The 22,412-nt window shown below is 45.8% G+C and overlaps 4 non-coding genes across 4 annotated transcripts; 3 read left to right on the top strand and 1 right to left on the bottom strand.

Moving 5' to 3' along the window:
* The first annotated feature begins 583 nt into the window (after window positions 1–583).
* TRNAL-CAG (transfer RNA leucine (anticodon CAG)) lies at window positions 584–666 on the top strand. Its single transcript has one exon. It is a non-coding gene; the product is annotated as a tRNA-Leu (tRNA).
* A 15,299-nt stretch (window positions 667–15,965) lies between these two features.
* Window positions 15,966–16,037, bottom strand: TRNAP-AGG (transfer RNA proline (anticodon AGG)). The gene has a single exon. It is a non-coding gene; the product is annotated as a tRNA-Pro (tRNA).
* A 537-nt stretch (window positions 16,038–16,574) lies between these two features.
* TRNAF-GAA (transfer RNA phenylalanine (anticodon GAA)) lies at window positions 16,575–16,647 on the top strand. Its single transcript has one exon. It is a non-coding gene; the product is annotated as a tRNA-Phe (tRNA).
* Window positions 16,648–17,939: 1,292 nt separating this feature from the next.
* TRNAY-GUA (transfer RNA tyrosine (anticodon GUA)) lies at window positions 17,940–18,025 on the top strand. Its single transcript is given in 2 exon segments — window positions 17,940–17,976; window positions 17,990–18,025. It is a non-coding gene; the product is annotated as a tRNA-Tyr (tRNA).
* Window positions 18,026–22,412: the final 4,387 nt, after the last annotated feature.

A 22,412-nucleotide genomic window follows, 5' to 3' on the forward strand; every position in this document is an offset into this window, starting at 1 on the left:
CCGGCAAGCCTCCTCGTCCCCTCCACGCAAAAAATGTAGCTCAAAAAGGAAACAAAATATGCCACGACAAATGTTAATCCTCAGCGACCAGCTGCATTCACTTACCTTTAACCTCCAAAAATTCAAGTTATGAAAGGACACGTTTATTCAAAAAGCAAAACATCAAAAGAAAGCCTACATGTGTGCTTTGATCGGCTACAGTTTGTTTTTATGAAGAAAGAACCCTCTTTTTGAATCAAATAAAGAATTTACTACTTTTTCCACTGAAGACTCATCATTTAACAGGACTCAATGAATGGAATACCTTGATATAATATTGTTTATTATAAACTGTTATGATTGTGTGGTATAGTAATAGATCACTTTCACTTTGTTAAAGAGTGCTGGACATTATTGGATTATGTTTGTTTGAGACTTGTTAGTCTTAGGGAGGTCGAGGGGTTTTGGATCTCCAGTCCCTAGCACCTAAATTGCTTAGATATAAATTTGACACTAGTGGATGAGTGCAATTGTCTATAGCCCCAAACCCCTGTGCTCGGTGTGTGTAAAATTTTCAACACACGTGCACAATTATTAATCAGCTGTCAGGATGGCCGAGTGGTCTAAGGCGCTGCGTTCAGGTCGCAGTCTCCCCTGGAGGCGTGGGTTCGAATCCCTCTTCTGACAAGTTCAGTTTTATTTTTAACTAGCAGCCCATCTCGACTTTGTCCGGGTATGAATTGCTGCCGGCCAGTAGTATATTGTTTAGTAGGATTTCGTTTTGATAGCATTTCTTATCTGTGACAGGCCTGTGAAACGCTCCGATTCACAGTGCACTGCTGATGCACTTAAGAGGGCGCGTTCAGTAGTGTGTGAACTCGAGTATCCCTTCTTTATTTTTCCTTGCAATATTATATAGCGCGAACTCGTCAACATGGCATGAGCACAGTTTACATTACAGAAGAGCACATTAATTTGTGGTAGGCACGGGGAGACAAAGCGATTTGCCTGGAATCACAGGATGTTGAGCTGATGCCGAGATTCGAACGTAGCTCCCCAGCTCTAAAGTTCGCAATTGTAGAACTTGTGGCGGGAGGTGTGTCTAAAAGTGTATGTCGGTGCTGGCCATCAATGAGAGAGACCTGTGCATTTTTCAAATCGGTGGTGAAAAAATATGAGTATGTTGCTGGAGATGTGGGCCGCCGGGCCACCAATGTACTTACCTGGGGAGGGTAAACACCCATTATTTCGCAACTTTCTTTCCGCATACCATCACTCCGCATACTTTCATTACGAAAGTACCATGGGCCTCATTTATGAAAAGTGACGCATCGCTGCGTGAAAACAGCGATGCGTCACTTTTTACTGCGCTCTCCTTGCGAAACCAATGATGCGTCATATTTACACAATGACGCATCATGGCGCAAGGAGTTACAGATACGTCAGTATTTCTGACGTATCTGTAAGCGCATAAGTAACGCATTGCTGGAAAGTGTCACAAAAGTGATGCAACTCCAGCAATGCGTCCTTTCACATGGGGAAAGCCCCATGTGAAAGGGCTTGCGTCAGTCTTATGCCTGCTGTGAGGCAGGCGCAAGATTTTGACGCAACAGTGTCCTAAAAGTGAAGCAGTGAAATCTCATAGATTTCATGGCGTCACTATTACGAGGCTTTTTGCGGGGGAACGCCCCCTCTGCATACATTATACCTGACGCAGGTATAATGTAGGGCAGGGGTTTACAAAGTGACGCATCTGCTTAGATGCGTCACTTTGTAAATAGTGCGCAACAGGAGGCATGTTTTACGCCGCCGATGCGTCACAAAAAGTGACGCATCGGAAGTGCAAAACTGACGCAAGTCCTCATAAATGAGGCCCCGTGAGTCTGCAATGCCATTATAACGCATGGCATAACATTTTATATGCTTTTACCACGCATACATTTACAACGAAATTCGTTGTAAATGCATGAATGTTAAAAGCATGTTTTTTTTAATGTTTGGATAAGGTAAGTATGGGTATAGGGGTATATGTTTTGGGGTACTGAGGTATATGTTTTGGGGTGTTGGGGTATTTTAAGGGTGCAGATATAGTTTTGGGTTATGGGGTACAGGGTTAGTTTTAGGGTTTAGGGAGAGGTATGGGTTTTGGGGTACAGGGGTATATTTAGGGTTCAGGGCTAGGTTTGGGTTTTGGGGTATAGGGGTATTTTTAGGGTTCAGGGGTAGGTTTGGGTTTTGGGGTACAGGGGTATTTTAAGGGTTTAGGGCTAGGTTTGGGTTTTGGGGTACAGGGGTATTATTAGGGTTCAGGGCTAGGTTTGGGTTTTGGGGTACAGGGGTATTTTAGGGTTCAGGGGTAGGTTTGGCTTTTGGGGTACAGGGTTATTTTTATGGCTCAGGGCTAGTTTGGGGTTTTGGGGTACAGGGGTATTTTTAGGGTTTAGGGCTAGGTTTAGGTTTTGGGGTACAGGGGTAAATTTAGGGCTATGGGATAGGTTTGGGTTTTGAGGTACAGGGGTATTTATAGGGTTCAGGGTTAGGTTTAGGTTTTGGGGTACAGGGGTATTTTTAGGGTTTAGGGATAGGTTTGGGTTTTGGGGTACAGGGTATATTTATAGGGTTAAGATGGGTTAGAGTTTAAGGGTGTTGGGGTATTTTAAGGAGTAAGGGTGGGTTATGATTATGAGGTGCAGGGGTATTTAAAGGGAGCAGGGTGGACACCCGGAGCTGGAATGTACAGAACCTGGGAAGAAAAAACAATGAAATATTTGGCACAATGCTTGCTTTTTTTCCCCGTAATCCCGCACACGCCCACACCCCCAGCACACCCCCACAATATAAGTTATGGCATGAAAGACAGAACAGAAAAACAACAGTTGATGGACAGAATGCAGAACAATGTCACACATTCACCCCACAGCAGAGATCTGAGCCTAAATCCATCATTCTTTTGTACTTCCACACCACCCCAGTTCAGACATAGCCATATGCAAATCAGCTTTGACCCTTTGCCTCATTGGAACAGTCCAGCCCGAACTGCCAAGGCATGTCTTTCCTGGACCAGAATAAAGCATCCCAGGACCGGTTTCTGGCTATCAGCTGTGTTCAACCAGAATAGCTTGATTCCAGTGGTGTGGAGAGCATGGGACTCACGTCTGAGCGTACCCATCCCACTCGGGGTGGCAAATGCAAAAACAACAGTTGAAGGACAAAATGCAGAACAATGTCATACATTCACCCCAGTACAGAGATCTGGGCCTAAATCCATTGTTTTTTTGCACTCCACACCACCCCAGTTCAGACATGGCCATATGCAAATCAGCCTTGACCCTCTGCCTCATGGGAACAGTCCAGCCCGAAGGGCGGAACGTACCACACGCCCCCAGCGTTTGTCACGCCCCCCAGCACACGCCCACAGCACAACGCAGACACGGCCACAAGGGACTACTTTGCCGGCATGGTTCTTTTACCTTTTAAATGTATATGGTGGACGTTTGCATAGCCTATGTCCTTCTGCTGCAACTGCCCTTTCCAACGCTGTATTGGGTGTTGTGATTGGTGCTTTGGTTCCTGAGATTACCCGCCTCAAAGGTTTGGGCTCTCTCTTTATTTTATTAGTATGGATTATTACTTGCATTTTTGCTTGTCTTCATGCCATCTGGTTTGAGGTTTAGATATCATATGGCCAAGGCAAAAAAGTCTCTTAATTAAAACCAATATGTACTTTAACGACCTAGAATACATTTGTGTGAAATAGTAAGACTGGCATAAATTGAGTTTTGAAAAGTATTTCAGGTTTGGTAGCTTATGAGGCGAGAGCAGTTTATCTGGCGATAATTAAGTAATGTTTCCTCAACGAATATCGTGGCACATTACCAACAACTAGCGATAATTATCGCTGTGTTGGCTTAACGGGAATATTTATATTGCCACCCTTCACCTGTTTTTATCGCTGAGATACCTTGCTATTAGCAGGGTTTATCTCAGGAGCGATAAAAAACAGGCGAATTGCGTAAATATCGCTGTCAATACAGCGATATTCAGGCATTACCGTGACAATGCTCTTAGCCATGTTATCCACCTCTCATTGGATAACATGGCCAAGAACTGGTCTGGGTAGGCGTTAGCTTTTGGAGATATTCGTGCTTAGCGCGAATATTTCCAAAACTACGTCTGTGTTGATCATAGGCGATATCGATTGCAGCGACTGTTTTCAGTCGCTGACATTTTGGCACGCCCACCTTGCATGTCATTAGCGATAATTATCGCTGACATGCAAAGCGGGCCCCAAAATGTCCGCTATCGCCTACAAGCTGTCGCTAACTGGTGTTAGCGACAGCTTGGTAATAGGGCGATAAAATTATCGCCGCATCAGCAGGAATAAGTCCCGCTAAAGTGGCGATAATGGCCCTTGGTAATATGCCCCATCATTCCTATATTTTTATTATTACCTTCTTTTATGTTGGTTCTGCTATTCCTAATCTACTGTTTTAGAACGCAGCCATTCCCCAACCAACCACACGGTGGCGCTTTACCTTCAGACAACACTTACTCAGGACTTATTGTTGCTTTTATATAGCGCAATGGAACACGTACTTCAGGGTACCATAATTTGGGGGAGGCGGGAAAAGGGGGCGGATCATGACAAACAGCATAAATACAGCCAACGAATGTAATTTTTTTTTTTATCTGACATAAAAGAAATCGGCAATTTGGACAAATGTAATAATAAATCTTCTCTGGCTTAATTAAATAGTCAAAAGCAGGCTGAATTGCACAGGGTTTAGGCACCTGCTGCTGAGGTCTTTGTGTGCCCAGTAAGTTCTAGGATATAATAACAGTACGATAACTCAGGTGGTTAATGCACTTTTTGGATAGAGGGTTAATGTGCCTGTCGCAAAGCAAAATGTGTAATATTCACATTTGTATTTTATGTAGGTAGCTCAGTGAGTTACTGCTTTTGCGGAAGAGAATCTTGTGTTAGTTATAGGTCGCCAGTTACAATTCTTGGGGCATATTACCAAGCCTGGCGAAATGACATTATCGCCGCTTTAGCGGCCGTTTTCCGCCGCTAAGCGGCGATAATATCATCGCCCTATTAGCAAGCTGTCGCTAACTGATGTTAGCGACAGCTTTTAGGCGATAGCGAGTGGTTTGGGGCCCGCTTTGCATGTCAGCGATGTTTATCGCTAATGACATGCAAAGTGGGCGTACCCAACCAGTTAGCGACTGAAAGCAGTCGCTAACGTCGCTATCGCCTATTAGCAAGGTAGGCGTAGCGATGGAAATATTCCCGCTATCGCCAAAAACTAACACCTGCTCAGACCAGTTCTTAGCCATGTTATCCAATGGGAGGTGGATAACATAGCTAAGAGCATTTTGTCGCTAATGCGTGAATATCGCTGTATTCTCAGCGATATTCACGCATTTCGCATGATTTTTATCGCTTTTGAGATAAACCTTGCTAATAGCAAGTTATCTCTGCGATAAAAACCGGTGATGTGCGGCGATAAAAATATTGCTATTTGTTGGTAATATGCCCCCTTGTCATATAGCTTTCTACGTTGTGAGCCAGTATTGAGGAGCTGTATGTGAAATGCAAGTCATAAATTAAACAAAATATGTTTTCCTCTATCTTTTTTTTAAATTATTTTAAGATTTGTAAAAGGGATCCCTTTGGGTAGTAATTAACAGTCATTAGTACGCACTATAGAAATTGTGGGGCATGTTACCAAGCAATAGCGATAATTATCGCTATTGCTTGGTTAGAGATAAAAATTTACCGCTAAGCTGCGGCGATTTTTATCGCAGATAAACCTTGGTATTACCAAGGTTTATCGCAAATGCGATAAAAAACGGCCGCAATGCATGAATATCGCTGAAAAGTCAGCGATATTCATGCATTACCGAGCTAATGCTCTTAGCCATGTTATCCACCTCCCTTTGGATAACATGGCTAAGAACTGCTCAGGGCAGGTGTTAGCTTTTGGAGATATTCGCGCTTAGCGCGAATATCTCCAAAAGTTGGTAATAGGAGATAGCGATGTTAGTGACTGTTTCCAGTCGCTAACATCTTGGCACGCCCACTTTGCATGTCATTAGTGATAAATATCACTGACATGTAAAAGTGGGGCCCAAGATGGTCGCTATCTCCTACTAGCTGTCGCTAACTGGTGTTAGCGACAGCTAGGTAATAGGGAGATAATTTTATCTCCGCTTGCTTGGCTTTTAAAGCCAAAAAAGCGGAGATAAACCCACTTGATAATATGCCCCTGTATTTCCCCATTGATTTTGATGAACACAGTCCATTTAAAGATGTCGTTACCCACTCAGACCTGCAATTACTATGCAGCTTCTATTTACCGTCAGCCTACATCGTAATTTGTAACACTCTGCAACTCGTTGTCAGTGTTTTTCCACTTATCTGCTTCATCCATGCTGCCAAGTTTTCCATGCCCGTAGGCGTGACATTCTTATTTTTTCAGTTTGCTTATTGTTGACATTTCAGTGCCTTATGTGTGAGTGCCACTTTATCACGAAGGGTGCTTGAAGCTGTGAACATAGATCTGGTGAACATATATGCCATTCTTCCCTAGAAAGTCTATGGCCCTCATTTATGAAAAGTGACACATCGTTGCGAGAAAACAGTGATGCATCACTTTTCATTGCGCCCTCCTTGCAACACCAATGATGGGTTATATTTACAGTATGACGCATCATGTCGCAAGGAGTCACAGTTACGCCAGTATTTCTGATGTATCTGTAGGCGCAAAAGTGATGCATTGCTGGAGTGTGTCACAAAAGTGGCGCAACTCCAGCAATGTGCCTGCGTCAGTCTTACGCCTGCCATGAAGCAGGCCTAAGATATTGACGCATTTGCATCCTAAAAGTGACGCAGTGAAATCTTATAATTACACTCCGTCACTTCTACGATCCTTTTTTGCGTCAGAACGCCTCCTGCATACATTATACCTGGCGCAGGTATAATGTGGCGCAGGGCTTTACAACGTGACACATCTTCCTAGATGCGTCACTTTTTAAATATGGGGCAACATGCCGCATTTTTTACACTGCTGGTGCGTCACAAAAAGTGACGCACCAGCGGCGCTAAAGTGACTCAAGGGCCCATAAATAAGCCCCTTTATGTTTTAAAACATTATGAGTCGCAAAGATGGTGACATATATTTTTAAACTAAAAAGGTTAAGAAAAATAATCCAGGCACAATAGCACAGCTGGCAAATTTTATGAGTGACATTATCATTGTTTAAGTGCGCTTATGAGTGACATTCCATGCCTTTTGTGTAACACTTAGAGTAAAACTTAGTTGTAAATAAAAACACACTGAAAAATCCCAGTAATAAGATACACATAAGAAAGTGCCCCCCTTGGCTCAACATGAAGCTCTAGGACATAGGCACTTATAAATATTTTCTTGGTGGCCACAAAGCACAGGCTGGGATGTGCTTAAGGGCCATCCTCTGGGAAAAGGAGGGATGGGAGATTATCGGGACAATTAAGAATCAACACATTTTCAAAACAGGAACATGGGAGATTTTGAAAAAAAATGGGGGAATGTATTTTCCCCATTGGTTTATGTTGAAACCGAGGCAATTTTAGGTGGGAAACACCTAATATAAAGCCATTATTGGCTTAAAAAATCTGGAGTCTTCCACCTGAATCGAAAAAAGCCCGGAACCAGAAAGCGAAGTGGCCTGGTTAGTAAAAATGAGAGAGAAAATGGAAATCACAGCTTTAATTTCTCTGGTGCTGTTTTGCAGAGGAATGTCTGCGGGCCACAAGGAGAGGTCTGCGGGCAACCAGTGATCCACGAGCCGTACTTTGAGTACCGCTGCTCCAGAAGCAAGTGCCTCTTTTTTTTGTTGAAATGTTCCTTCTGTCACTGAGGGAGTGATACTCACCGCATGCAAAACAACAGTTGATGGACAGAATGCAGAACAATGTCATACATTCTGTAATACCAGAAACCGGTCCTCGGAAGCTTGTTTCCGGTCCAGGGAAGGCATGGCTTGGCAGTTCGGGCTGGACTGTTCCCATGAGGCACAGGGTCAGACTGATTTGCATATGGCCATGTCTGAACTGGGGTGGCAGAGTGGGCAAAAGAACGGTGATGGATTAAACCCAGATCTGTTGACTGGGTGTGAGTGTTTGATTGGTTAAGATGCTCCGTCCATCACCACCCCCTTTTGTACCACTTTGTTCGCCATAAATTGGCAGGGTATGCTCAGACGTGAGTCCCTTGCTCACTTTGCCACTGGATTCAAGCAAGCCCGGCTGAAGACGGCTGTAATGCCAGAAACCACTCCTCGGAAGCTTGTTTCCGGTCCAGGGAAGGCATGGCTTAGCAGTTCGGGCTGGACTGTTCCCATGAAGCGCAGGGTCAGACTGATTTGCATATGGCCATGTCTGAACTGGGGTGGCAGAGTAGGCTAAAGAACGGTGATGGATTAAACTCAGATCTGTTGACTGGGTGTGAGCGTTTGATTGGTTCAGATGCTCCGTCCATCACCACCCTCTTTTGTACCACAGAGTGCTGCTCACCGCCAGCAGATTATCACTGAATTTAAAGTTACTTGTGTCTGCAGAGAGCAGGGACCCCCTTCTCCCCACCACAATCCTTATAAAATGGTGCCCACTGGGGGTGTAACCATGATGACAGCAAATTTTTCCTCAACCTCTTGTTACATATCCTGGTTGTAGACTTTTATAGAAGCTGCACTCAAAAAGAAATTACTTTTTTGATGGGTGGCAAAGAACAACTGTAGCGGAGCTCAAAGGAGCCCTGAAAATTGCTTGAGAAATTGATCCAGTATGGGAATACAGGAAGGATTAAAGATTAGCGTTAGTCTGACCCGAAATGCGTGGCACTTGGCAGGGTGGCAACAACTCACACTCCTTACCTGAATTGCTTTGGATTGAACCTTTGACCTTTTTTGCCCCCCCTTGTTGTCCATTGTGTTACATGTTTTCTGTCTTGTGAACTGTAAGGAGTGTGAGTTTGATTGTAGAACGGATGCTTTTTTGAATCAGGTCTGGTGTAATCACTTGTCCATTGTACGAAGTGTTTGTCTTACCTTCAATTCGTTTTTCTTTCTTTTTTCATACATATATATAAAAAAAGAGTTTTTGTTATTATGGTTGTGTTGTTGAAGAAACATTTTCTACTTAAAAGAAATAAATAATGATGGATATATTCCAAAATTCGACTAACAATTGAGTGTTTGTTAGTTTTGAATTCAATTTGGTTGTGATCTTGGAACTAGACTCAGTATTGGCATCTTCTTTGTTAATTCTAGAATACTAAGGGGCAGATTTACAAGCCCCCTGCACCTCTTTTACGCTGCCGTTGCGTCACTTTTGTGATGCGCCATGGTGCGGGGTATTTACAACGTGACGCATCTCCCAGATGCGTCATGTTGTAAAGCCCTACGCCAGAAGGAGGCGTCCCATCGCAGGGGGGGGGCTTCCGGTGCAGGAACCTCTCCCAAAAGTGGCTGAGTGAAATCTACAAGATTTCACTCAGTCACGTTTGGGCCCATGCTGCGTCAAAACCCTGTGCCTGCTTGAAGCAGGCGCAAGGATTAACGCAGCATTGTGGAGATAGGGCCCCCCAGAGCATTGCTGGAGCTGCGTCGCGCTTGCAACGCATCTCCAGCCATGCTCCACTTTTTAGGCACAGATGCGTGACGCATATGTGCCGTTTTTGCCCCATGGTGCATTGTAAAGGCGGCGCCTCCAGGGTGGCGGAGTTACGGCGCACAATAACTGGCACATCCCTGCTGATATGCAGGGATGCGCCAGATATTGTAAATCTGCCCCTGAGTGTTCTGTGCTAAAAAGCCAGGAAAGACCAGGGATATAATCTGTACCCCCTGAATGCTTGGTACATGAAGAACATTGTCTGCGAGATCAAATTAAAACATATATTTAAAACATTGAGTGGTTGTTTATGTATTTTCCTGTAAATTTCCTTTCTCGTTATGGAATGAAAATCGAGATGAAAGCTCCCGGAATACGTAACGTGGTTAAAAGAATGCTCAGGACTGGGACATCCATTTCCTGTTCATCTGACAAGTATTATTAATGGTGTTCATTTTGTTGTCCTCTGATGGATGATAGTCAGTGTAGGCCATACCATGGTTCAAACCTATAAACTCCAGGTTATATCCAGCTCTCCACAGGCAGGGTTCTAAGTCATAATTTGCCTTGAAATAGAGGGCTTTAAGTAGACCGGGTCCTAGCGCCGGCAGTTCTTAAAAGCATGGGGCCTCATTTATGAAAAGTGACGCATCGCTGAGTGGAAACAGCGATGCGTCACTTTTCACTGCGCCCTCCTTGTGAGACCAATGATGCGTCATATTTACAGTATGACGCATCATGTCGCAAGGAGTTACAGATACGTCAGTATTTCTGGCGTATCTGTATGGCGCAAAAGTGGCGCATTGCTGGTGTGTGTCACAAAAGTGACGCAACTCCAGCAATGTGTCCTTTCACATGGGGCAAGTCCCATGTGAAAGGGCCTGCGTCAGCAGGCGTAAGAAATTGACGCCTTTGTGTCCTAGAAGTGGCGCAGTGAAATCTTATAGATTTCACTGTGTCACTTCTATGACCCTTTCTTGCATCAATACGCCCCCCCTGCATACATTATACCTGGCGCAGATATAATGTTGCGCAGGGGTTTACAAAGTGACGCATCTACCTAGATGCATCACTTTGTAAATATGGTGCAACAAGGCACATTTTTATGCTGCTGGTGCGTCACAAAAAGTGACGCACCGGCGGCGTAAAATTGACACACGCCCTCATAAATGAGGCCCTCGGGGCTCTCCATTATTGCGCTCACCCTCAGGGTATAAAAAAAATCCTAACTCTGCCGCAGTGCCACTGCTCAAAGCCTTTGATGTAACTTCAAAGGGACCCTTTTTAATTCTTTCGCAGTCTCACCATTTTCAGAACTGAAGCATTTTCAATATTATATCCAACAAAGCCATAGTTGTTGCTTATTTATATTATGCAAATAACAGCCATTGACCAAGCCAAAAGTTCTGGCTTGTTGTAGGTGTAATATTACTTGTTGTATCATATATCTGGGTGCAATGACAGTAGCAGAAAATACCAGTCAAGCGGCACACTATGCTAAGCACAGATTTTTATCTCACATGTTTGTAAGCCACGCCCTTAATCATATCGGCCACGCCCCTTTGAGAGACACCACCCCCATCAGTTTTTTCATCCCACTTTAAGCCCTGGATGTATGTCATGTTCAGAGCCAGCCTTTGCTCATATAGTGCCCTGGCAGAAACAAATTTGGCACCCAAGCTGCTACTAAGAACTAATGCACAAAGCAGAAGATGGTCCGGTTTCTACTCAGAGGTTAGTAGCTACCTCACTACATTGACTTCCTCTAAACACAAACATTTCTGCCACTCGTCAAACCAGGGCTGGGCTAGCCATAGCTGGCATCAGGCGTTTTCTAGGGGTGGGCGGAATTTGCGTAGTCGCGCTACGCAAAGCACCGCAAAACGGTAATAAATCTCCATGAGCACGCAGAGTTCCGCAAACACGCGGAATTGCTTGTTCTGCCCGTTCGCGATGCTTTTTTCCTGTCCGGAAGTGCTGTTTGCATGCTTGGGGGAAATATCACACGAATATGCATTATGAAAGCGCGAACAAACAAAAAATTACGTGAAGCAGCGGATCGTGGAATTTTTGGCAATTCTGCTCTCTCCGCAAAACACCAAATTACCCAAATTCCGTGAGCGGAACGGAATTTATGTCCCAGGCCTAGCATTTTCCCTGGAGGCTGGAAGGGTAGTGGCTGGTTTTAAAGTGGTCAGCAGTGGCTATGGCGGAGGAGTATTGACCACCTGCCCGCGAAAAATTTAATGATCATCATTTTATTTTTCGTTCTATAGCCGAGTCTTGGGGGGCGGGGCCCCGGCACTGCAGCAGAGGGGGGAGGAGTTTTGGGCACCGCTGTCAGTGCGCATGACAGTTTGGCTGGCTGTATTAGGATGGCCAAACTGTCATGTGCACTTACATCTCTCCAACCCAGCAGGCACAGGCTCCCAGCTCACGATGGAGCGCAAAACAAGCCCGCTCCACCTAATCCCGACACTGCTATAATGGGTATGAGAACAGCATCTGGATTGGTCGTAGGGGAGTCTGGGAGCATCAGCCTGTGCCCAGAGGAGCAGAAGAGCGGTGAGCAGAAGATAGGCAGGTACTTTTTTTCATTGATTATTTTGTTACAATCCCCCCTCACTCCTGCACTGGCCCACCACAGTTCCCTGACACCAGCCGCTGCTGGAAGCGGTAAGACCCATTTTGTTACTGGGGGCTGGTTTTTCAGCAGTGCAGCAATATCGGCCCCCAGTAACACAAGCAGTAGTGCTCCGTACTGCGCTCCCCCCAGGGGGTTGGTCCAACAATTTGCCAGGGTTGCTTTGAGTTGGAGTCCGGCCCTGCATCCAACCCACCTTAATTACCCACATCTCCCCTTCTTCACACTGCTGCAAGGTGGTGGTGGTTTGTAAATTGGTATGTGAGGATGACGGGAGAGAAATTTTGGGAGCTAGTAGGTGTTAAACATGGCGCATGTTAAAAAAAGAAAAAAAAGATTTAAAGCGATTTATGCAGAATCACTAGAGCCGGGCCAGTGGGACAGCTTCATGCACAACCTTCATGCAGACTGGTCAGTGCTGCCAACTAAAGGTTGGTGCCCTGGACCTGGACCCAGCTCAGCCATGCTAAATGTCAGTCCTGGTTCTATTATCACATCCCTCAGTTGTTCCTCCATAATCTAAGCCACCGAGGAGACTAGGCACGGCCTGTGTCTTTGTGCGCGCATCCGTCTGCGCTAAATTCAACAATGACGCTACAGAATAAAACCTATGCCGTATCTCTGTGCTATTCACTATACCATCCTGCATAACCATCAACATGGGAGCTACAGAACAACCTGAGCCATATCTCTGTGCCATTCACTGCACCGCCACTCATGGCGATCAACATAACCAGTGGCGGCTGGCACGCATCGGAGGAGGTGAAGCGGGCTTGGGAGAAAAATAAAAATATTCACCTACCTTTTCCCTGTGTCCCTCCTTGGTCATCTATCCGCGTCTCCTCTGGCCGGAACAAATCACAAAGCACCCAGGATCCTCTAAGCCAATCAGCATGCTGCAATGCAGTGTTGGGATTGGTCTGAGCACCATAGTTTAGTGCTCCGGCGGGGCCAGGGAGCCTGAGCATGTTCTTGCCTGGGTGGAGAACATGCAAAGTGCGCATGACTGTTTGGCTGGCCAAAGACTGCTGGCCAACAAGTCTTACGCACTTACAAAGTGCTCACCACTCCTCCCCATGCCCAACCTCGCCCCACAGAACTGCTTCAGCGGGGAAAATTAAAATGATAATAACCTTGTGTTATTATCATTTTATTTTTTCCTTTTTACACTGCTGAAAAGCAGTGGGGCAAAGTTCCTCCGCCTTAGCAGAGAAGCTGCCACTAAACATGACAGCTACAGAACAAACCCAGTGCCGTGTCTCAATGCCATTCACAGTACCACCGCACATTACCATCAACATGAGGCTACAGAACAAACCCTGTGCTGTATCTCTACGCCATTCATAACCAAGCATAACCATAACCATCAAATGAAGTGCTACAGAGCAAACCCTGTGCCGTGCCTCATTGCTTCATTTCTAAAAAAAAAATATAGGTGCGAGGAACCATCAGGAGGCCACTGCAGCTTGCACCAACTGTTGTCGATTCCAAAGAAGCCAGTATCAACACAACTATTAACCATCACACTCCTGCAGGTGTGACAGTTCAGGATACTCCAGGCACCCAGAGCTATAACAACGGCTCGGTCGGCATGGATTAGTTGCTTATAATGTATACTGAACTGATAAACAACTGTAGTTGTTCTCATCTCCAAATTACACATACAGTGCCACCATGTGGCAGGCTGTCATAAGTGTCAGTGTTAGCAAATCAAGTGCCGGTGCTGAGCACCAGAAACCACGGGCATATTATCAAGGACCGATGTTAAAATTATCGCCGTTTTATCGGCAGGAAACTGCAGATAAAACGGCGATAATGGGCTTGATAATACGCCCTTGTTAATTCCCATAGAAGCCCATGTTAACACAACAACATGGGCTTCTATGGGTATTAACAAGGGCGTATTATCAAGCCCATTATCGCCGTTTTATCGGCAATTTACTGCCGATAAAACGGCGATAATTTTAACATCGGTCCTTGATAATATGCTCCCCGGTCTCAAATTAAGCACTACCGTACCTCTATGCTAAACATAACCATCAACTGGACTAGTGCAACAGAACAAAACCTATGCTGTATTTCAATGCCATTCACCGTCCCACCAAACATAGCCATCAAAATGAGTGCAACAGAATAAAACGTATGGCATATCTCTATGCCATTCACTATACCACCATGCATAACCATGACAATGACTGTGTCAGGACGAGCCAATCAGAACGGAGGAGCCTCTAAAGAATTTTGGGGCATATTACCAACAAGTAGCGATAATTATAGCTAAATAGGCTTAGCGACGTTTTTTTATCGCTGCCTATCGCTGGATATGTTAGCGGAGAAAACATGCTATTAGCAACGTTTTTCTCCATTGTGCTAAAATATCCAGCGATAGCGGCGAAATGCGTGAATATCGCTGAGAATACAGCGATATTCATGCATTAGCGACAAAATGCTCTTAGCCATGTCCTCCACCTCCCATTGGATAACATGGCTAAGAACTGGTCTGAGCAGGCGTTAGTTTTTGGCGATAGCGGGAATATTTCCACCTGCCTTGCTAATAGGCGATAGCGACGTTAGCGACTGCTTGCAGTCGCCAACAGGTTGGGTACGCCCACTTTGCATGTCATTAGCGATAAATATCGCTGACATGCAAAGCGGGCCCCAAACCGCTCGCTATCGCCTAAAAGCTGTCGCTAACATCAGTTAGCGACAGCTTGCTAATAGAGCGATAGAATTATCGCAGCTTAGCGGCCGAAAACGGCCACTAAACCGGCGATAATTGCCTATCACCACCATTGGTAATATGCCCCTTTGTTTCAATAGAAAAACTATGTGACATTTAATGTGCCGCAGAACATGGAATGTACCAGTCACAATCACTAGAGGTGAGAAGGGGGGAGGCAGGGGTTCTGCCTGTGTTAACACAATGCCCCCACACTTCCCAGAGTGTCTCACACTCGTGTGCTCTCCCACAGCTCAGCCTGCTGCCCCCCAAGAGTTTTATTTTGAACATGTTAGCAGCCCCCGGGTAAGATATAAACACGCATAACACACATTGCTCCACTCAGCAACCCTATCCTCCCTCCCTCCCAACCCCTAGGTGTTTCTGCCCTCTGCTCGGGGTCTACAGATCTGTTTCTTGCAGTGAGTGTTTATTTATTTTATTTTATTTATGCATTTTTATATAGCGCGGACTTTACTCGAAGGTGTCAGAGCGCTTCACAAAAGGAACAGAAATGGAACATAATAAGAAACATTACAAAAGCGTACGTTACGTTACATAAAGTAATAGTGACATTTGTGATCAAACAATATACATGAGGTATTAAAAATTGTGAGCAACCAAAAATACATGAGGTAGTAAAGGTAATAATGACAATTGTGAGCAAACTGAATACATGAGGTAGTAAAAATTGTGAGCAACCAAAAATACATGAGGTAGTAAAGGTAATAGTGACAGTTGTGAGCACACAGAATACATGAGGTAGTGAGAATTGTGAGCAGCTAAAAATACATGAGGTAGTAAAAAGTGCACAGGAAGAAAAAAGTGTGCAGTTACAAGAGAGAACCGGAAGTTCCTTGGTTCAATCCCCCAACAACGAGGTAATTTTTCATAACGTGCTGTTCTGTCTCCCATTTTTTTTTCATAAAAGAATATGTTGATAAAAAAGATTCCTGCACAAAAGTGGGCTCGTCCGGGATTTGAACCCGGGACCTCTCGCACCCTAAGCGAGAATCATACCCCTAGACCAACGAGCCATGACTGTGCATAGGGGTTATCTCTGTACTTTCGACATGCAGGAACTCCACCACGTGTACAGTTGTATCTGAATATTTCTTCTGTGTCCCTGTCTCTTTTGGGTATAGCCTAGAATAAGCAAGTAGGTGAGAAGACAGAAGGGCAGCGTCTTTTGACAGAAGTGAGGACCTGCTTTTAGAAATCTCGTGTTTCCTTGTATGTAAAAGCGGAAGGAGGAAGGAAGCAGCCGTCCCATAAATCTATCCAGAATATTGTGCGAGGGGTCTCTCGCACACGCTGCCTGCAGCATGGGGCAGTCAGGGTAATAAATGTATGATCCTTCCTGTTTCACCCAGAGTGGAAAACAGACTTGTCTATCAGGTGTTTTTAAACAATTGATGGACAGACACTAGTTTAAGGAACACATTCAGGTGCAATGTCCGCCCTCGCCGCCAGTGGGGGGAGGGGGGTCTTCTGATCCGAGGCTTCAGAATTCTCCAGTACAAAATTGACCTTTACTGGGATTTGGGCTTAATAAGAACCATGTGAATACAGGAGCCGAAATAGCTCAGTTGGGAGAGCGTTAGACTGAAGATCTAAAGGTCCCTGGTTCGATCCCGGGTTTCGGCAAAACTTTTATGTTTAAAACACTTTACAACCAGTACAGTCAGACTTTATTTAAACCCTCTAAAACTTCGTAGAATAACAAAATAATCCGTTTTTATTCCACGTTCCAGCCCGCCCCCCCCACTTCTTTCTAACCCCCCTCCTTTCATTCCTTCCTTATTCTCTTTATTGACACACTTTTCTCACAATCCTACTCCGTGTGAGTTTCACTATTTGACGCACATGTTCGGAAGAGTTGTGTGGCTTGGGAAATGTGTGGACGGATGAGCAAGAAACAGGTAAAAATGGATGTTGATTAAAAACATCTGTTATTCCAGCAGGAAGGTGCCTCAAGGGGTGAAAGTGCAGATTCAAATAGAGCCCTACAGTGCTCTCGAGGTGCTGAATCATAACTTGCTTTGGGGCCCGGGTTGGGTGGTAGTGCACACAGCAGGGGGTCTCTGAGCTGCAGAAAAGGATGAATGCTTCACTGGCCACGCGTGAGACGCTTCACTTCCCATCAATCCTTGAAGGACTTGTGATCTGCCCTTCCTAGTTAAACTGGCCCCTCAGCGAGCTGAAGTTCCCCAGGTCAAAGGGCGAGCGGCCGCTCTTCCCCAGTTTAACCTGTGCATTCTGGGACGTGAAGTTCTGAATTTTTAATGGACTATCCAGGACTACAGATCCCAACATGCAAAGCAATAAACGTGGAGTGGAAGAGCTGCTAATGCACGAAGGATGGAAGCGTGGGTTATCAGCTGTGAGGGTCGCACTGTAGCAAGAACCCCACACACCCTGGTGCATTCAGTCAGATGGCCGTGCCCTGGGGAAACCTTCTGAGAGGGAACTTGTCATAGTAACAGATATCAAAGTAGGCAGAGAATTAAATGGAAAAAAGGTGTTTGAGATCTATTAGATATTCCTTAAAGGGACCATACGCAATGGATCTGTTCCTGGGGAAGTGCATGTGAGGTCCACCTATCACCAGGCAGAGCAAGTCACCTCTCAAGGCCGCAGAGAACCAGGCACTGGAAGCCCCCAATGCAGAGCCTTGCAGACCCCAGGCAAACAAAGCATCCTATGGCTGCGAGATGTGCCCCTCCCCCTCCCACCCCTATGTGTCTGAGAAGTGCCTGTGCGTGCGGGTTGGTAACGTGAAATAGATGAGGTGCTGTGGAAAGGAAAGTCTCCATTGGAGGGTTTGGTGTTTTCTCAAGCCCTTGAGTTGGTGTTTAGAAACAGTAAAGTGTGTAGATGGCTGGGCTCCTGCCCACTCCTCATGTGATATAGCGCCTTGTCATACCCTCCCAACCCAGCCTTCGATAGCTCAGTTGGTAGAGCGGAGGACTGTAGTGGAGTGTCTGTCATCCTTAGGTCGCTGGTTCAAATCCGGCTCGAAGGATTTTTGCAAACTCTTCACTTTTTTCCCCTCTGCTTCACAATAGAAAGCGCCTCTTTCTCAGACCCTCACACGCCGGGGCTTTTCCTGCCTCCTCTCTTCACCTTTACAGCCCAGCTCTCACCTCCGGCAGGGGATGAGGGTGGGGGGGGCTGAAGAGCCGGTCCGGGGCCCCTCTGGAGCAGCCCTGGGAGCTGGTTGTGGTGACTGTGGCAGCAGGTGATGCTGCTGAGAGCGTCTGCTGGGAGGCGAGAGGGCTGGTGTGAGGGAGGAGTGTGTTTGTTTTGTATGAGAGGGTGAATGTGTTATTTGAGCCTGCGGCCCCCTGTGTTGGAGTCCAGGAGGTTGGAAATGAAACAGTCAATCACAGGCAGAACAGAGCAGGTTGAGGCAAAGTCAAGGAGCTGCTCAGCAAGTGTGAGCACATCCGATCCTTGTTAGCATAGTGGTCAGTATCCCCGTCTGTCACGCGGGAGACCGGGGTCCCCGACGTGGAGGTGATTGTATTTTGTTTTTAAATCTCAACCTAGATATTTCTTAAAAAAATGAAAGTGTACGGAGGGTTTCAAAGTCCAATGTAATACATAGGATGCATTTAAGCTAGCGTTTTATACGCTAAATAGATTAAATGATGAATCGTGCTCCGACTCATTGTTTTTTATGAGACTGTGGCACTTTTTTTTTTACTTTAAGTGTAATAGTTTAGAACTTCCAGGCACATTGGGAAAGTAAAAGTTCAGCTGCCCTGTACCTGCCCTCCTCATCAGAGATCTTATATTGCCTAGGTCCAGCGTGAGTACCAAGTTCCGCTCAGGTTATTGCAGTGTATTCTGGGACTTGTAGTCCTGTTTCTAACACTCTAAACTCAGGCCAAGGGGAGCCAGCATCCAAAGTAACCCCCGGGTCTGGGTGAAGCGCTCATGCTCGGGTCTGGGCTAACTTCAGTGCTTGAGGCGCTGGAACCACACAGGAGGAGAACTATTGCAAAGGTTAAGGGTTGTTATGCCCTATTTTCATGTGTCTGAGAAGTGACTGTGTATGTGGATTGGTAAAAAGTCAAATGCTTGATTTTCTTGCTTCTATTCAGCCTTTTTGAGGCGTAGGAGGGGCTGCTTCTGTGGAAAAGGAAACTTTCCATTGTGGGATTTGGCACTTTATCAAGCCCTTGAGTTGGCAGTAAATTCTGTCAAATACCTGCTTTCAGGCACTTTGGTGCTCATTACGATGGTGGACGGAGGCACATCCGTGGTGCTGGCGGTGGCGAAAATGTCCTTTTCTGCACTTCATCGGCGGTCCTTTAGTCCGCCATATTACAATGGCCAAACATAGCCCCTTTCCCACCTGCTGCAGAGTTACGTGATCCGCCAGAATTTTCCTTCCGCAACGGTGGCGGACGGAGCCAATAGAGAAAGACCACCGTGCGGAATGACGTCCGGACCGCCGGTCAAATCACGAGGCCCCAAAGAGCCCATCGCACCGTAGTGGAGAATCCGGCCACCCGGAGATGGCGGAAGCACTATTTTGGAAAGTGAAACTACAATCCTGGTCACCACCACAGGGTCCTGACCACTATGGATCCAGCTCTTCAAGCCCTTCCGCTGCTGTACCTCATCCACTACCAGCAAAGAAGACGTCGCCACGGTCAACACCGCAGGTACGTTAAAACACATCTCCGCACACAACCACAACACACAACTCCTGTGCTGAAATACTGTTCCTGTCCACATCCACTGGGGGGGACAGGAACATATCCCCCAGTGTACTCATACATGTGTTGCCTGATAGAAATCCACACCTTGGCATCCGGCTCCTCCATCAACCGCAAAATCACTGCTATGTCCCGGGCAAGTCACCGCAGCGATGAAGACGCTGGAAAACCTGCAAACAGTGAATTAGGCATGGACATTCTGGCCAGATTCATGGGGCTACACTTTCACCCTACCCACAGCACGCTTCCCACACCCATTTGGGCACATGCTGTGTGCCCCTCCTGTGTCCTCCCCCCTACATAATTTACCAGCCAGGTATGGCTAGACCTCGCACCTCACACATCTAAGGGCAAGGTAGATTGACTGGGAAGGTGAGGATGAAGATGAACACCCTGCACAGAAGGTCAGGGGCTGGACAACCCTCCTCCTCATACCTACCTTCCACTCATGTGAATCAAACTGAGTATAATTAAGAAATGAAGACTCACACTGATATGAACAACCACTGAAATGCCCACACTGCCTATCATGTCCCGCAGAAAGGCCCCACACTGACACTCAGCCCCATACACATACCATAGGTCAGCAGCAATGGAGGCCAATACATGTGCTAGCCCAAAGTGAAGTGGACAATGCTGGAAAGCCATGGAGCAAGCCACATAGCATGTGTACATCACATGCAAGAGGAAGAACATATTACATCACCCTTAGGCCCTCAAATCAGAAATGGGTAGCACAGTGTGGGAAACTAAACCACAGTGACCTCTGTGCAACAACTCAGGGATACATGAAAGCACGCCATGTATAGCCACAGGAATAATAGGAAGTGTCAGAAGTCATGCACTGACCAGCAACACATCTGTGTCAACTTACTTGGCATGTGTATGCCATCATTACAATACACATGGCTCATTGTCACACACCCTGAATGTCAAACACAAGTAGGACCTTCACACATGCCCCTCATCTACCCACCTCACACCTGCAACACTCAACACCCGTGAGAAACACATAATGGTGCAAATGATATCCTGTGAGCTTACTGATAACCAATCACACACCCTGGGGTGCATCTACAAATGTCAGACTCACACTCATGGATGCTTGAACCAATGCTGACCCAACAAAAATATCCAAACACAAATCTAACAAACAACATAAACAGAAGTCCAACAAGCCCAGCTATGTGTAGCGAAACAGTGGAAAGGAAATGTGACCCTAGACAGAACAGGAATACACAACATTGTCACTCTGGACCAATGCACAGACACAATACCCCAACACAAACAAGAATTGCCTCCTCAAAAAACAATCATGAACAATAACTGGGATCAAGGGGACAAATCAGCTTACACACACATAATAATACTAATAATAATAATAATAATACATGAATTTCTAAAGCGCTTAGTTCTACTAACTAGTATGTCCCTGCGCTGTACAGACACATCACACCAGTCATAAAGTGAACATGGTGTCATAGCGTACCACAAGCACGTACATGCACAAACCTGACAAGCCAAAAATAGGAGGACAAAGCACTATTGTGCACTCAAAACAAGTTCATGAATATGAATCCACATTGCTGCATGTGACATACACACAAGAAATGCACACTACACATGCAACACATATGAATGTATCACAATTCACAAACTACTCACACTCGTTGTCATGCAAATAGAACATCACACACACATTGCACCTGTCATTATAAAGAGCCAACACAGGCCAAACACTGCATACATCCACAAGAAAAACACAACAGATGCACATACCAATCCATCAAATAGCAAACTCAGCTGGACATCAGGGGGATGCACACCAAGCAAGTACAATGCAACATACACTGACAGCACGGCACTATTATTATTTATTTATACGTTTTATATAGCGCGAACATGATCCAAGTGGGTATCAACATGATCCAAGTGGGTATCAGAGCGCTTTACATACGGTTTGAATAAGACATAGGAACAGAGCTCAAAGAGACAAATCAATGTACAAGTAGGTCAATGTGCAACAATAACAAACAAGACATAATGGGGGAACATAGGGAGAAGGCTAGGGTAGAAAGAAAATTAGAGCAATATACATCAAGAACAAAACGGACATTATGGCAGGCGACAGTAGGTAACAAAAAATGACATGTAATCGTTAAGATAGCAAGAAAGTCTCAAGGTAAGAGGAGCAAAGCTTCTAGATCAGCGCATTGTTCATTAGTAGAGCTTACACTTCCCTTTTGAAGCCAAATGTGGATGGAATCAGCCTAGCATGCACAACAAACTGTGGGGCATATTATCAAGGACGGGAGATACATTATCGCCGGTTTTATCGGCAGGAAACTGCCGATAAAATGGTGATAATGGGCTTGATAATATGCTCTATAGAATTCCTATCGAAGCCCATGTTAGATGTCTTCACATCTAACATGGGCTTCTATAGAGCATATTATCAAGCCCATTATTGCCGTTTTGTTGGACCTGGCCTCGTGGCATGGTTCCCCCCGTTCCTCCGCACCCCGCTAGCGTAGCCCTGCACCCAGAGTTCCCTGCGCAGCACCCCGTTAGCATAGCCTGCACCCAGAATTCCCTGGGCGTCCTGCTCCCTGTACGGCCAGACCCCGTAACCAAGGACCAGGCCCGCTTGTCCCGTCCCACTCCCGGCTCCGAGCGCCTAGA

Source organism: Lissotriton helveticus, chromosome 1_2, assembly GCF_964261635.1.
Source record: "Lissotriton helveticus chromosome 1_2, aLisHel1.1, whole genome shotgun sequence".
Classification (NCBI taxonomy): domain Eukaryota; kingdom Metazoa; phylum Chordata; class Amphibia; order Caudata; family Salamandridae; genus Lissotriton; species Lissotriton helveticus.